The 12,066-nt window shown below is 47.6% G+C and overlaps 1 long non-coding RNA gene and 7 other non-coding genes across 8 annotated transcripts; all 8 read left to right on the top strand.

Moving 5' to 3' along the window:
* Positions 1-7,515: 7,515 nt before the first annotated feature.
* LOC122945069 lies at positions 7,516-11,895 on the top strand. The gene is made up of 9 exons (XR_006391088.1): positions 7,516-7,677; positions 7,947-8,060; positions 8,356-8,454; positions 8,779-8,889; positions 9,189-9,305; positions 9,644-9,756; positions 10,738-10,822; positions 11,142-11,256; positions 11,742-11,895. It is a non-coding gene; the product is annotated as an uncharacterized LOC122945069 (long non-coding RNA).
* Positions 8,099-8,207, top strand: LOC122945910. The gene has a single exon (XR_006391179.1). It is a non-coding gene; the product is annotated as a small nucleolar RNA SNORD89 (small nucleolar RNA).
* LOC122945912 lies at positions 8,492-8,601 on the top strand. Its single transcript, XR_006391181.1, has one exon. It is a non-coding gene; the product is annotated as a small nucleolar RNA SNORD89 (small nucleolar RNA).
* On the top strand, positions 8,927-9,038 carry LOC122945909. Its single transcript, XR_006391178.1, has one exon. It is a non-coding gene; the product is annotated as a small nucleolar RNA SNORD89 (small nucleolar RNA).
* Positions 9,343-9,452, top strand: LOC122945914. The gene has a single exon (XR_006391183.1). It is a non-coding gene; the product is annotated as a small nucleolar RNA SNORD89 (small nucleolar RNA).
* Positions 9,794-9,905, top strand: LOC122945908. Its single transcript, XR_006391177.1, has one exon. It is a non-coding gene; the product is annotated as a small nucleolar RNA SNORD89 (small nucleolar RNA).
* LOC122945913 lies at positions 10,860-10,969 on the top strand. Its single transcript, XR_006391182.1, has one exon. It is a non-coding gene; the product is annotated as a small nucleolar RNA SNORD89 (small nucleolar RNA).
* On the top strand, positions 11,294-11,403 carry LOC122945911. Its single transcript, XR_006391180.1, has one exon. It is a non-coding gene; the product is annotated as a small nucleolar RNA SNORD89 (small nucleolar RNA).
* Positions 11,896-12,066: the final 171 nt, after the last annotated feature.

Here is a 12,066-nt window from a genome sequence, read left to right as displayed (position 1 = left end):
TAAATAACATAAAATACATAAAAATAAAAAATAATAATCTTAATCTTGGAGGACGAGGTCCATATGGAGTAGGAGGTTGAGGAGGCGGTGGATGTGGCGGTGTAGGTGGAAGCGGCGGTGGAGGAGGAGGAGGTAGCCTACACTGCTTTTTGGTTTTGTTTTTCATTTTATTATTATTTTTTATTTTTTGTTTAAATTTGGGTAGACCCCAAAACATTGGAAAATATATAAAATAAAACAAAGAGAAAATGCGCTGCAGTATAACAATGGCTGCTTAGTGCCGGTATACATGTCTATTCTGCACAAGGTACGGACAAGTCCTGTGGGATCCAGGCCTGGTTCATTTTAATGACCGTGAGCTTGTCCACGTTGGCTGTAGACAGGCGGCTGCGCTTGTCTGTGATGACGCCTCCTGCCGTGCTAAACACACGTTCAGATAATATAAGGAGGTATAGGACACACTTTAATGTTACAATAATTGATAATAAAAGATACAGTTCATACATAAAAATTTTTTCATTAAATGACACACAATCCTGGCTTGAAACTGAAGCTGGCAGTCCAAACAACCAAGTTGTATAACTGGTGGTTACTCCTAATTACAGGAAAAACGGAGGTTGTTCGGACGGCAAGTCTCTGCTAAGCCAGGCAAAATAGTTATATAAAATACGTATATAAAAAATGCTTAACACATTTAGCTAAACAGAATAAAAATTCATTAGTATGGTCCTATATAGGGGAAAGCAAAAAATGGATGCTTATTTGACACTGGGTATTTGTCTCAATAGGTTTTGACCTGCATCTGGAGATGTTGTTTCACATATGTAGCAGTCTCTATAGGAAAGATGGGCTTCCTTTTTTTTAACTGTTGCTATACTTGTATCAAAGTTCTGTCTTTGAATGCAAATGATGTTTTTCCTCTTACTGCTTGAATATGGTGGTTTGACAAGTTTGACCCACTATGTGGGCTTACCTTCACCTGCGTGCCTCTGTTCGTTCGGTGGGTTTGCGGTCCACAGTATCTGCCGGCGTCCCGGCTCTGAAGTTCACCGCGTCCCACGTGTCTCTCAGCTGGCTTGCAGGGTTTGAGTCAGTAGGAGGATCAGTAGGAAGATCGCCCGACGCAGGTTAATGACGTCTCAGGGTTTCTGTCCTTACGGAATAAGACCGTTCTTTTTTCTTTCTTTGTTCTTTATAGTGCACTCTTTATTCATAGGTCATCTGTAGTTCAGGGTATTCCGCCAGACGCGTTTCGAGGAGACGCTGTCCTCTTCCTCAGTGCCACTGAGGAAGAGGACAGCGTCTCCTCGAAACGCGTCTGGCGGAATACCCTGAACTACAGATGACCTATGAATAAAGAGTGCACTATAAAGAACAAAGAAAGAAAAAAGAACGGTCTTATTCCGTAAGGACAGAAACCCTGAGACGTCATTAACCTGCGTCGGGCGATCTTCCTACTGATCCTCCTACTGACTCAAACCCTGCAAGCCAGCTGAGAGACATGTGGGACGCGGTGAACTTCAGAGCCGGGACGCCGGCAGATACTGTGGACCGCAAACCCACCGAACGAACAGAGGCACGCAGGTGAAGGTAAGCCCACATAGTGGGTCAAACTTGTCAAACCACCATATTCAAGCAGTAAGAGGAAAAACATCATTTGCATTCAAAGACAGAACTTTGATACAAGTATAGCAACAGTTAAAAAAAAGGAAGCCCATCTTTCCTATAGAGACTGCTACATATGTGAAACAACATCTCCAGATGCAGGTCAAAACCTATTGAGACAAATACCCAGTGTCAAATAAGCATCCATTTTTTGCTTTCCCCTATATAGGACCATACTAATGAATTTTTATTCTGTTTAGCTAAATGTGTTAAGCATTTTTTATATACGTATTTTATATAACTATTTTGCCTGGCTTAGCAGAGACTTGCCGTCCGAACAACCTCCGTTTTTCCTGTAATTAGGAGTAACCACCAGTTATACAACTTGGTTGTTTGGACTGCCAGCTTCAGTTTCAAGCCAGGATTGTGTGTCATTTAATGAAAAAATTTTATGTATGAACTGTATCTTTTATTATCAATTATTGTAACATTAAAGTGTGTCCTATACCTCCTTATATGAGTGCCTATCCATACTTAATTCACAATTTAACTACTTTTTGAGGGGTGATCTCAAATCTTGTTTGGTGCACCTACCTTGAGGGTTACAGAGGTGAGCGGATCTCTCAAACCTTATTCAACGTTCAGATAATACACTGGCTGCAGGGCAGGCCAGCACCTCCAAGACATAAAGGGCAAGCTCAGGTCATGTGCCCAATTTGGAGACCCAGAAGTTGAAGGGGGCAGACCCGTCATTCAGTACGTGTAGCTGTGTGCACACTTACTGTTCCACCATGTTGGTGAAATGCTGCCTCCTGCTAAGACGTTCCATATCAGCTGGTGGTGCTGGTTGTTGTGGCGTGCTGACAAAGCTTTTCCACATGTCGGCCATGCTAACCCTGCCTTCTGAGGTGCTGGCGGTGCCCCAGCTGCGTTGGCGACCTCGTCCTCAGCCTTCGCCTTGTGCTTCCACTGTGCCCCCGCTGTCAGGTTGGAATGCCATCAGCAGCGCGTCTACCAGCGTGCGCTTGTACTCGCGCATCTTCCGATCAATAACAGACGTTTTTAATAAATTTTGTTCCCTGTCAGCAATGCAGAGCAGGGGTTTTCACCGGCAAAAATGGGTTAATGTCAACCATCAATGTGACAGACGAATTTTAGAAATTTAGGTCCCTGTCAACTAGGCAGAGCAGGTTTTTTTTAATGTGAAAAATGGGTTAATGTCACCCAACATTTTTTTTAAACTAATTGCCCGGTCTGCTATGCAGTGCAGGCAGCAAAGGTACTTTATTGACAAAAAAAAGTTTTTTCTCTCACACACAAAGATGGATTTAACTGTATTTTTTTAACTACCAGAAATGCAGCACAGGGCAAAAAGGTACTTTATTGCCTTAAAAAAAGTTTTTTTTTTAACCATAAATGAAACAGATGGATTTAACTGAGATTATATTTCACTCTCACAAATTAAGCACAGGAGTTTTTAACATAAAGAGTTATGGATATGTCACCCCTATAATGGAACAGATGGATTTAACTGATTATATTTCACTCTCAGAAATGCAGCACAGGGGTATTTTACAGAAAAAGATGGGGATATGTCACCCCTTGGGTCCCTGAACTCACAGGTGGATTACCTATATTATTTTCCCTTCCCCTGGCACATATGCACTGCTGTTGCACAAAATGGCCACCGACACCCACCTAACAGATGGATGAAAACTTCTTTTTCAGTCTCACTGGGCTCAGGACAGGGTACAAAAATGTTGCATTGCACCCACAAACAAAAAACGCTGTAGATCGCAGACTTCACACCAAGTGCAGATATCATAGTCTTTCCTAATCTCTCCCTCACAGCAGCAGCATCCTGTCCCTACACTAGTAAGAGCAGAGTGACGTGCGGCGCTACGCTACCCGCACGTAGAGTATATGTTACACCAGTTTGGCTTAATAAATGTGGGTTGAGAAGGACGTCTCATTGTCCACGGTGCGATTCACATCGGGGCTGATTATTTACACATGTTTTGGTTTTGTGCACAACTAACAGAATATTGGGAGGCAATGGCTAAACTTATCACCCAGAAACTGAAAACGGTGATTCCATATACGATGAAATGCTGGATACTGGGCGACTTTTCCAAAGTCAATTGTGATTATAAGTACTGTATATAAAAATCCTCCTGATTAAAATACTGTTCTTGGCGAGACTTTTAAGTACACGAGGATGGGTTTTCATGAAATTCTCCCAGTGTGTATACAGTATATGGTTAAACCTGGTTAAAAAGATTAAGGCTACACGCACACAACCATTTTGGTCCGCATCCGAGCCACAGTTTTTGCGGCTTGGATGCAGACTCATTCGCTTCAATGGGGCCACAAAAGTGTGCTGTCCGCAACCGTTGCTCCGTTCCGTGGTCCGCAAAAAAAATATAACCTGTCCTATTCTTGTCTGTTTTGCGGACAAGAATAGGCAGTTATATCAATGGCTGTCCGTGCTGTTCCGCAAATTTCGGAACTCACACAGATTCCATCCGTGTTTTGCGGATCAACAATTTGCGGACCGCAAAACACACGGCGGTCGTGTGCATGAGGCCTAAGAGAGATGAAAAAATCTTATATAAACAAAGAAATGTTGAGGACAAATGGAATAAGGTATGGGGGATTTGGAAGTGTTAAGTCTTCCTTCCTTCACCCCACCGTCATCCCTGCTCTGCCCTAGTGACGGAGGGGATAGGAGACACATCGCAAGGAAGGGGGAGGGCGGGAGTTCTGGGGGAGGGTTAATGTGGTTAAAATGAGAAATTTTTTCATGTTGAAGATTAAAGGGCTTCTGTCAGCCCACTAAACCGTTTTTTTTTTTTTTTGGGTTTACTAATAATCCCTACACTGCAAGCTCCCTATACATAAGCTAAATAATCATTTTGGTCCTATAGATTTTGATAAAAAGCTATTTTTAAAATATGCAAATTACCTTGCTACCAGCAAGTAGGGCGGCTACTTGCTGGTAGCAGCCGCATCCTCCGATCCTAATGACGCCCCCCTCCGCATTGTGATTGACAGGGCCAGGGAACGGGATCGTTCTCTGCTGGCCCTGCCTGTTTGCATTCAATATCTGGCGCCTGCGCCGCGGCCATACCTGTCTTCAATCTGCGCCCGCGCACTGAGAGGCGGCCGCTCGCTCGGCCGCTCCATCCTCAATGCGCCTGCGCCGGGTGTAGATGTGACGTCATCGGCGCAGGCGCATTGAGAATGGAGCGGCCTGAGCGAGCGGCCGCCTCTCAGTGCGCCTGCGCAGATTGAAGATAGGTACGGCCGCGGCGCAGGTGCCAGATATTGAATGCAATATTTGGGGTTTTGCTTACTCCTATTGCTTGTTCCCCACTTATGGTTAACCTTAGCGAGGAGTAATTACATTACTAATTAACCCTGAAGATGCATCATTGCAGCATTTAATGGAGCCATTCCGGACATCCCCATGTCATAAAAAGACACCCATGAAACCCCTATGTATGTTTGGGAAACAGTATATAGGCGTAGGGAAAGCAGAGAAGTGCAGGAAAACACCGTTTCTAAAATTAAAGGTGCATATATTTTCCTGCTGATTCTTATAGACCTGCATTCTCACTGGCTACCACTAGGTGGAGACACACACTTGGTATTGAGCATCTATTCCAGGCATCCTCAAACTGCGGCCCTCCAGCTGTTGCAAAACTACAACTCCCACAATGCCCTGCTGTAGGATGATACCTGTAGGCTGTTCGGGCATGCTGGGAGTTGTAGTTTTGCAACAGCTGGAGGGCCGCAGTTTGAGGGTGCCCGATCTATTCCTTCAGTTACCCAAAGGGTCACATAACGTTTAAAAAACTTTTGATAATTTCTTAGGCCTCATGCACACGACTGTTTTGCGGATCCGCAAAACACGGATGGTGTCCGTGTGCGCTCTACAAATTGCACGGACAGCCTTTAAAATAACTGGGTCCGCATCCGAGCCGCAAAAAATGCAAACCAAAACAACGGCGGTGTGCTTGAGGCCTTAGAAACATAACAAAGGTTTTTAATGGCAGCCGTCGGAGTGCTGAGACCCCCAATGAGGAGAGAGAAGCGCTCACATAGCACACACCCTTTCCTTGCTGCAGGTGACAGATTCCGGACAGGGCCATAGACTTTCTATTGAGCCGGCCCCCCCTGCAGCGAGGAGAAAAACGTGTGCTATGTGAGCGCTTCTCTCTCCTCATTCCAGGGATCATGAGGGTCTCAGCACTCGGACCCCCACCAATCTAAACCTTTGATTTGTTTCTATGACTTATAAAAGTTCAGTGACCCTTTAAAGGGGTTTTCAACCATGAAGTGTTTGTTACAAATTGTAAGCGATTTTGCTTTGTTTTTATTTCATTGTGTTTGAATAAAAGTATCTTTTTTTAAAATCTTATTTCTGGTAATACGGAGGCTGCAGGGATGGTTCCCGGGGTCTAGACACCAGCCAGGGGGGTAAAGAGGAATATTATCTACCATCTTTAACCCCTTAAGGACCTCCACCGTACTTGCACACCTGGGGCTAATGTCTGTGATCAGCGATAATGGCAATCATTGACACTTAACCCCTCAGATACCGCTGTCGACTGTGGCCACAGCGTCTGCGGAGGTTTTCCCCAGGAGAGCTGCACTCCCGGGGCCTGAACTGGTCCTCCACGTGGTGAACGGGGCAGCCATTTGTTTGGTGTTGTAGTCCCGGCCCTCTGAAGGATCTGAGGCTGCCACAGCAATCCCACCTCCCTGGACTCCATAGGAACGTATTGAATGTCCTATAGACTGAAATAGTAACTCATTGCAGTCTATGGGACAAGCGATCTAAAAATATGTGTAAAGAAATGTTTTTTTTTTTTTTTTTAATATATAACAATTCAAATAATCCCCCTTATAAAAATAAAAGATCATACTATTAAAATATAAATGCATTTATCCCGTACGGTGAATGCCATAACGGAAAAAAAATCTAAATGGCTGCTTCAACGCTTTTCAACGCTTCACCTCCCCCCAAAAAATGAATAGAAAGTGAACAAAAAGTCACAGACCCTCCAAAGGGGTATTAATAAAACTCCTGATCATCCCCCCCCCCCCACACACACATCTCCGTAGACAGAACTATAAAAACATACGGGGTCAGAAGACGGCGATGTGAGGAAAAACGTCATTTTATCCAAAGTTTTTAACAAGATAAACAATATAAATGTTGTATGACCGTTAATCGCGCTGATGCGGAGGGTGGCGGTCACTGGTCGGTTTTACAGCATAGGGAACGCCATGAAAATAAAACCCATAAAACATTGGTGGAGTTGCATTTTTGTTCTAATTTCACCCCATTTTTTTCCAGCTTCCCGCTACATCCTGCGCAATATCGAATGGCGCCATTACAGAGAACGAACTGACCTGCAAAAAAAAAAACACGAGCTCTCCTACGGCTGGTGCGAACGGAAAAATAAAAAGTTATGGCTCTGAGAAGGCAGGGAGCGAAAAACAAAAACGTAAAAATGGAAAATCGCTATGTCCTGAAGGGGTTAATATCACCGGCTAGTTACACTCCGTATTTCACAGCAGTTACTAAATCTGAATGACTTATTTATGAATAGTTCTCCTTTTATTCCTTCCTATAGAGATTCAATTCAATGAAAGCAATCAATGATTGTGAAATGGTAAGCAATTAACAGACAGGGGCACAACCGTTCTCACTAACACTGTAGGCATATCCCTGGACACCCTGCCCGCGGTACACGCTGAGGTGTCGGTACAGTGTCGCATTATATGAGGTCACCTCGCTGGGGCAGACGTGTTTAGGTTCACGTGTAATACCCAGGTTTGACCACAAGGTGGCGATAAAAACTCATTCGCGGTAAATCGCGCTTTTGGAAGTTTGTCCCTCCCGTCTCCCTGTTGAACTGGGTCTGGAGGCTATATTAGGGGAAGGCCGCGCCATTTCTAGTCTACATTAGGCCGTGTGCACTGACTTCTACACGTTCAGACGTTGCAGGAGCAGCTCCGTTACTGCAGCTTCATGTCCTGGCGGAGAAGCGGCTCCACGAGGTGAGGGGAGACTTCTATAGCGTAGTGCACACCGGGAGGTGGGGGAGGGGGAGTCTGCAGGACAAGGCCTGGGCGTCCATGATGGGCCCGTGCACATTTAGGGTGGGTTTCTTGGTTCCAGTAGCTTGAATGGTTCTGCATATGGGCCACAGAAAAAGAAAGCAGAGCGGACATGGAGAGAAAATGTTTGTGCATGAGCCCCAATTCTGCTAATCCAGACACCGACGCCTTGTCTGTAAATGTCTCCTATTTTTTCCGTATTCTGGCAGGAGGATCCCCGCCGCCTCCATTCTATGACACCGCTGCGTGCAGCCGCCCTGAGAGCAGTATCTGGAGGGAGGACATGGCCGCTACATGACAAGATGGCCACTGACTGCCTGCAGGTAAGTGTCTTCTACGTGGTATCCGAACCCTGAGGCCGCATGAGGGATGATGACCAAAAAGGCCGAATTGCAGCGTCTCCTGAGCAGTTGACTCTGTGGGAGACGCCATGACAAATCCTCCTGAAGCGAAACATGGCTGACCTCGGGGCGGAGGCTCCTGTGGAGATGTCCTCTGCAGCCACATCCATATCTGAGCGATGTCATGTCTGTATAGGGTGACGTGTAGATCTGGGTGTACGTGCGCTGTATGAGTCTCCTTCTTTTTTTTTTCTTTTTTTTTTTTGTATTCTGGCAGGAGGATCTCCGCCGCCTCCATACTGACACCAGTGTGCAGCTTCCTTGAGAGCAGTATCTGGAGGGAGGACATGATAAGATGGCTGCTGACTGCCGGCAGGTGAGTGTCTCCTAGGTGGTATCCAAACCCTGAGGCCGCATGAGGGGTGATGACCAAAAAGGCCGAATTGCAGCGTCTCCTGAGCAGTTGACTCTGTGGGAGACGCCATGACAAATCCTCCTGAAGCGAAACATGGCTGACCTCTGCTGCCTCGGGGCGGAGGCTCCTGGCCTCCTGTGGAGATGTCCTCTGCAGCCACATCTATATCTGAGCGATACAACCGCCGCATGATGCCATGTCTGCATAGGGTGTATCTATAGGGTGACGTGTAGATCTGTGTGTACATGGTCTGTATGAGTCTCCTTTTTTTTCGTATTCTGGCAGGAGGATCCCCGCCACCTCCATTCTATGACACCGCTGTGTGCAGCCACCCTGAGAGCAGTATCTGGAGGGAGGACATGGCTGCTGACATGACAAGATGGCCGCTGGCTGCTGGTAAGTGTCTCCTACGTGGTATCCGAACCATGAGGCCGCATGAGGGGTGATGACCAAAAAGGCCGAATTGCAGCGTCTCCTGAGCAGTTGACTCTCTGTGGGAGACGCCATGACAAATCCTCCTGAAGCGAAACATGGCTGACCTCTGCTGCCTCAGGGTGTGGAGGCTCCTGGCCTCCTGTGGATACGTCCTCTGCAGCCACATCCATAGCTGAGCGATGTCATGTCTGCATAGGGTGACGTGTAGATCTGTGTGTACATGGTCTGTATGAGTCTCCTCTTTTTTTATATTCTGGCAGGAGGATCTCTGCCGCCTCCATTCTAGGACACCGCTGCTGTGTGCAGCTTCCTTGAGAGCAGTATCTGGAGGGAGGACATGGCCGCTACATGACAAGATGGCCGGTGACTGCCTGCAGGTGAGTGTCTCCTATGTGGTATCCAAACCCTGAGGCTGCATGGGGGATGATGACCAAAAAGGCCGAATTGCAGCGTCTCCTGAGCAGTTGACTCTGTGGGAGACGCCATGACAAATCCTCCTGAAGCGAAACATGGCTGACCTCTGCTGCCTTGGGGTGGAGGCTCCTGGCCTCCTGTGGCTACGTCCTCTGCAGCCACATCCATATCTGAGCGATACAACCGCCACTTACAGCCGCATGATGTCATGTCTGCATAGGGTGTATCTATAGGGTGACGTGTAGGTCTGTCTGTTGTGTATGTGGTCTGTATGAGTCATTTATCTTTTATATTCTGGCAGGAGGATCTCTGCCGCCTCATTCTACGGCACCGCTGCGTGCAGCCGCCCTGAGAGCAGTATCTGGAGGGAGGACATGGCCGCTACATGACAAGATGGCCACTGACTGCCTGCAGGTAAGTGTCTCCTATGTGGTATCCGAACCCTGAGGCCGCATGAGGGATGATGACCAAAAAGGCCGAATTGCAGCGTCTCCTGAGCAGTTGACTCTCTGTGGGAGACGCCATGACAAATCCTCCTGAAGCGAAACATGGCTGACCTCTGCTGCCTCGGGGCGGAGGCTCCTGGCCTCCTGTGGCTACGTCCTCTGCAGCTGCATCCATAGCTGAGCAATACAACGGCCGCTTACATCCGCATGACACCATGTGTCTGCATAGGGCAGTGGTAGGCAAACTGCGGCTCTCCAGCTGTTGCAGAACTACAACTCCCAGCATGCAAAGACTGCCTACAGCAGGGCATGGTGGGAGTTGTAGTTTTGCAACAGCTGGAGAACCGCAGTTTGCCTCACTGGCATAGGGTGACGTGTAGATCTGTCCTGTATGTGCAGGGCTGGTGCAAGGATTTTTGCCACTCTAGGCAAAAGCTAATTTTGCCACCCACTTTGACCCGCTCCTTTTTGCCAGCCACCTATTTAATGATTGTTGCATGGAACAATTTACTTGACCAGCTAATTTTAGATATTCTACAGCAGTATCGTTACAATCCCCCTGCAGCGTCAGGTCATGGTGCGTGCACTACGTCCTGATGCTGTACGTGCTCAGGAGGGTAGTGCAGCGCAGGGGCCACCGCCGGGAGCTGGGACAGTAAGTTTAAAGGGGCGGGGCTGGCTGCACAGCCATGTGTGTTGGGTCTGGACCGGGATCACCCCATCAGACATGTCACTTGGTGCGGCCCGCACCCCCTCGCAACTCCACTGCTAGTAGCAGTCTGCTACTGTGACTTCTATTGCGGCCAGACTCCAGAGCGCCGGTGCCCCCAGCAAGAGTGTGCTCTACGTGGTGGCCTATTCTGCTTATGGGTGGCGGCGGCCAAGTGTATGTGGCTGCATAGGATGTATCTATAGGGTGACGAGTCTCCATTTTTTCATATTCTGGCAGGAGGATCCCCGCTGCCTCCATTCTGACACCCTGAGAGCAGTATCTGGAGAGGGGACATGACCAGATGGCCGCTGACTGCCTGCAGGTAAGTGTCTCCTACGTGGTATCCGAATCCTGAGGCCGCATGGGGGATGATGACCAAAAAGGCCGAATTGCAGCGTCTCCTGAGCAGTTGACTCTGTGGGAGACGCCATGACAAATCCTCCTGAAGCGAAACATGGCTGACCTCTGCTGCCTCAGGGTGGAGGCTCCTGTGGATACGTCCTCTGTTGCCACATCCGTATCTGAGCAATACAACGGCCGCTTGCATCCACATGTCATATCTGCATTGGGTGACGTGTAGATTTGGGTGTACATGGTCTGTATGAGTCCTTTTTTAATTTTATTTTTTTATATTCTGGCAGGAGGATCCCCGCCGCCTCCATTCTATGACACCGCTGTGTGCAGCCGCCCTGAGAGTAGTATCTGGAGGGAGGACATGGCTGCTGACATGACAATATGGCCGCTGACTGCCTGCAGGTGAGTGTCTCCTACATGGTATCCGAACCCTGAGGCTGCATGAGGGATGATGACCTAAAAGGCCGAATTGCAGCGTCTCCTGAGCAGTTGACTCTGTGGGAGACGCCATGACAAATCCTCCTGAAGCGAAACATAGCTGACCTCTGCTGCCTCAGGGTGGAGGCTCTTGGCCTCCTGTGGATATGTCCTCTACAGCCACATCTATATCTGAGCGATACAACCGCTGCTTACATCTGCATGACACCATGTCTGCATAGTGTATCTATAGGGTGACGTGTAGATCTGTGGCTGAATGGGGGGTGCCTGTAGCTCTTACTGTAATTTGGCCTTTTATGGAGAAAAAAGGTCAAATTACAGTGCCCCCAGAGCAGTGCTCTGTGGGTGGCATAATGACAAAAAACTTGAGGCAAAATCAAGCTGACCTTGGCTCTGCCTTTTTCAGCACAGCTCTGGCAATGAGGCTCATGGTGTCTTCTCTCTGGCAGGATGGAGCAGAGGCTATTTGCCTCCATTGGTGTCCAACCTAGGATGGGCTAGAAACCACCGGAAATGGCTCCAACAGATGGGTATGTGGAGCAGAAGTCTGACTGCATGAGCCAAGACCTTCTATATATGAATAAAAATCTATAGAGCAATGCCCGATTTTGGACTTTTTTTTTTTTTTTTCTTTGGTCTATGGGGGGATATTGCTACAAGCATCATCCTCTAATGCACTGCCTGAAGGGCACTGGATCTGATCTTGGATTACTGGACAACTACATACAAAGTATAGAACATGTAACTTTAGGTCCTACATCTTCTGATCTGTCA

This window comes from Bufo gargarizans, chromosome 8 (assembly GCF_014858855.1).
Source record: "Bufo gargarizans isolate SCDJY-AF-19 chromosome 8, ASM1485885v1, whole genome shotgun sequence".
In the NCBI taxonomy this organism is placed as follows: Eukaryota; Metazoa; Chordata; class Amphibia; order Anura; family Bufonidae; genus Bufo; species Bufo gargarizans.
The sequence above is the reverse complement of the archived record's forward strand: the minus strand, read 5'-3'. Positions and strand labels throughout refer to the sequence as shown.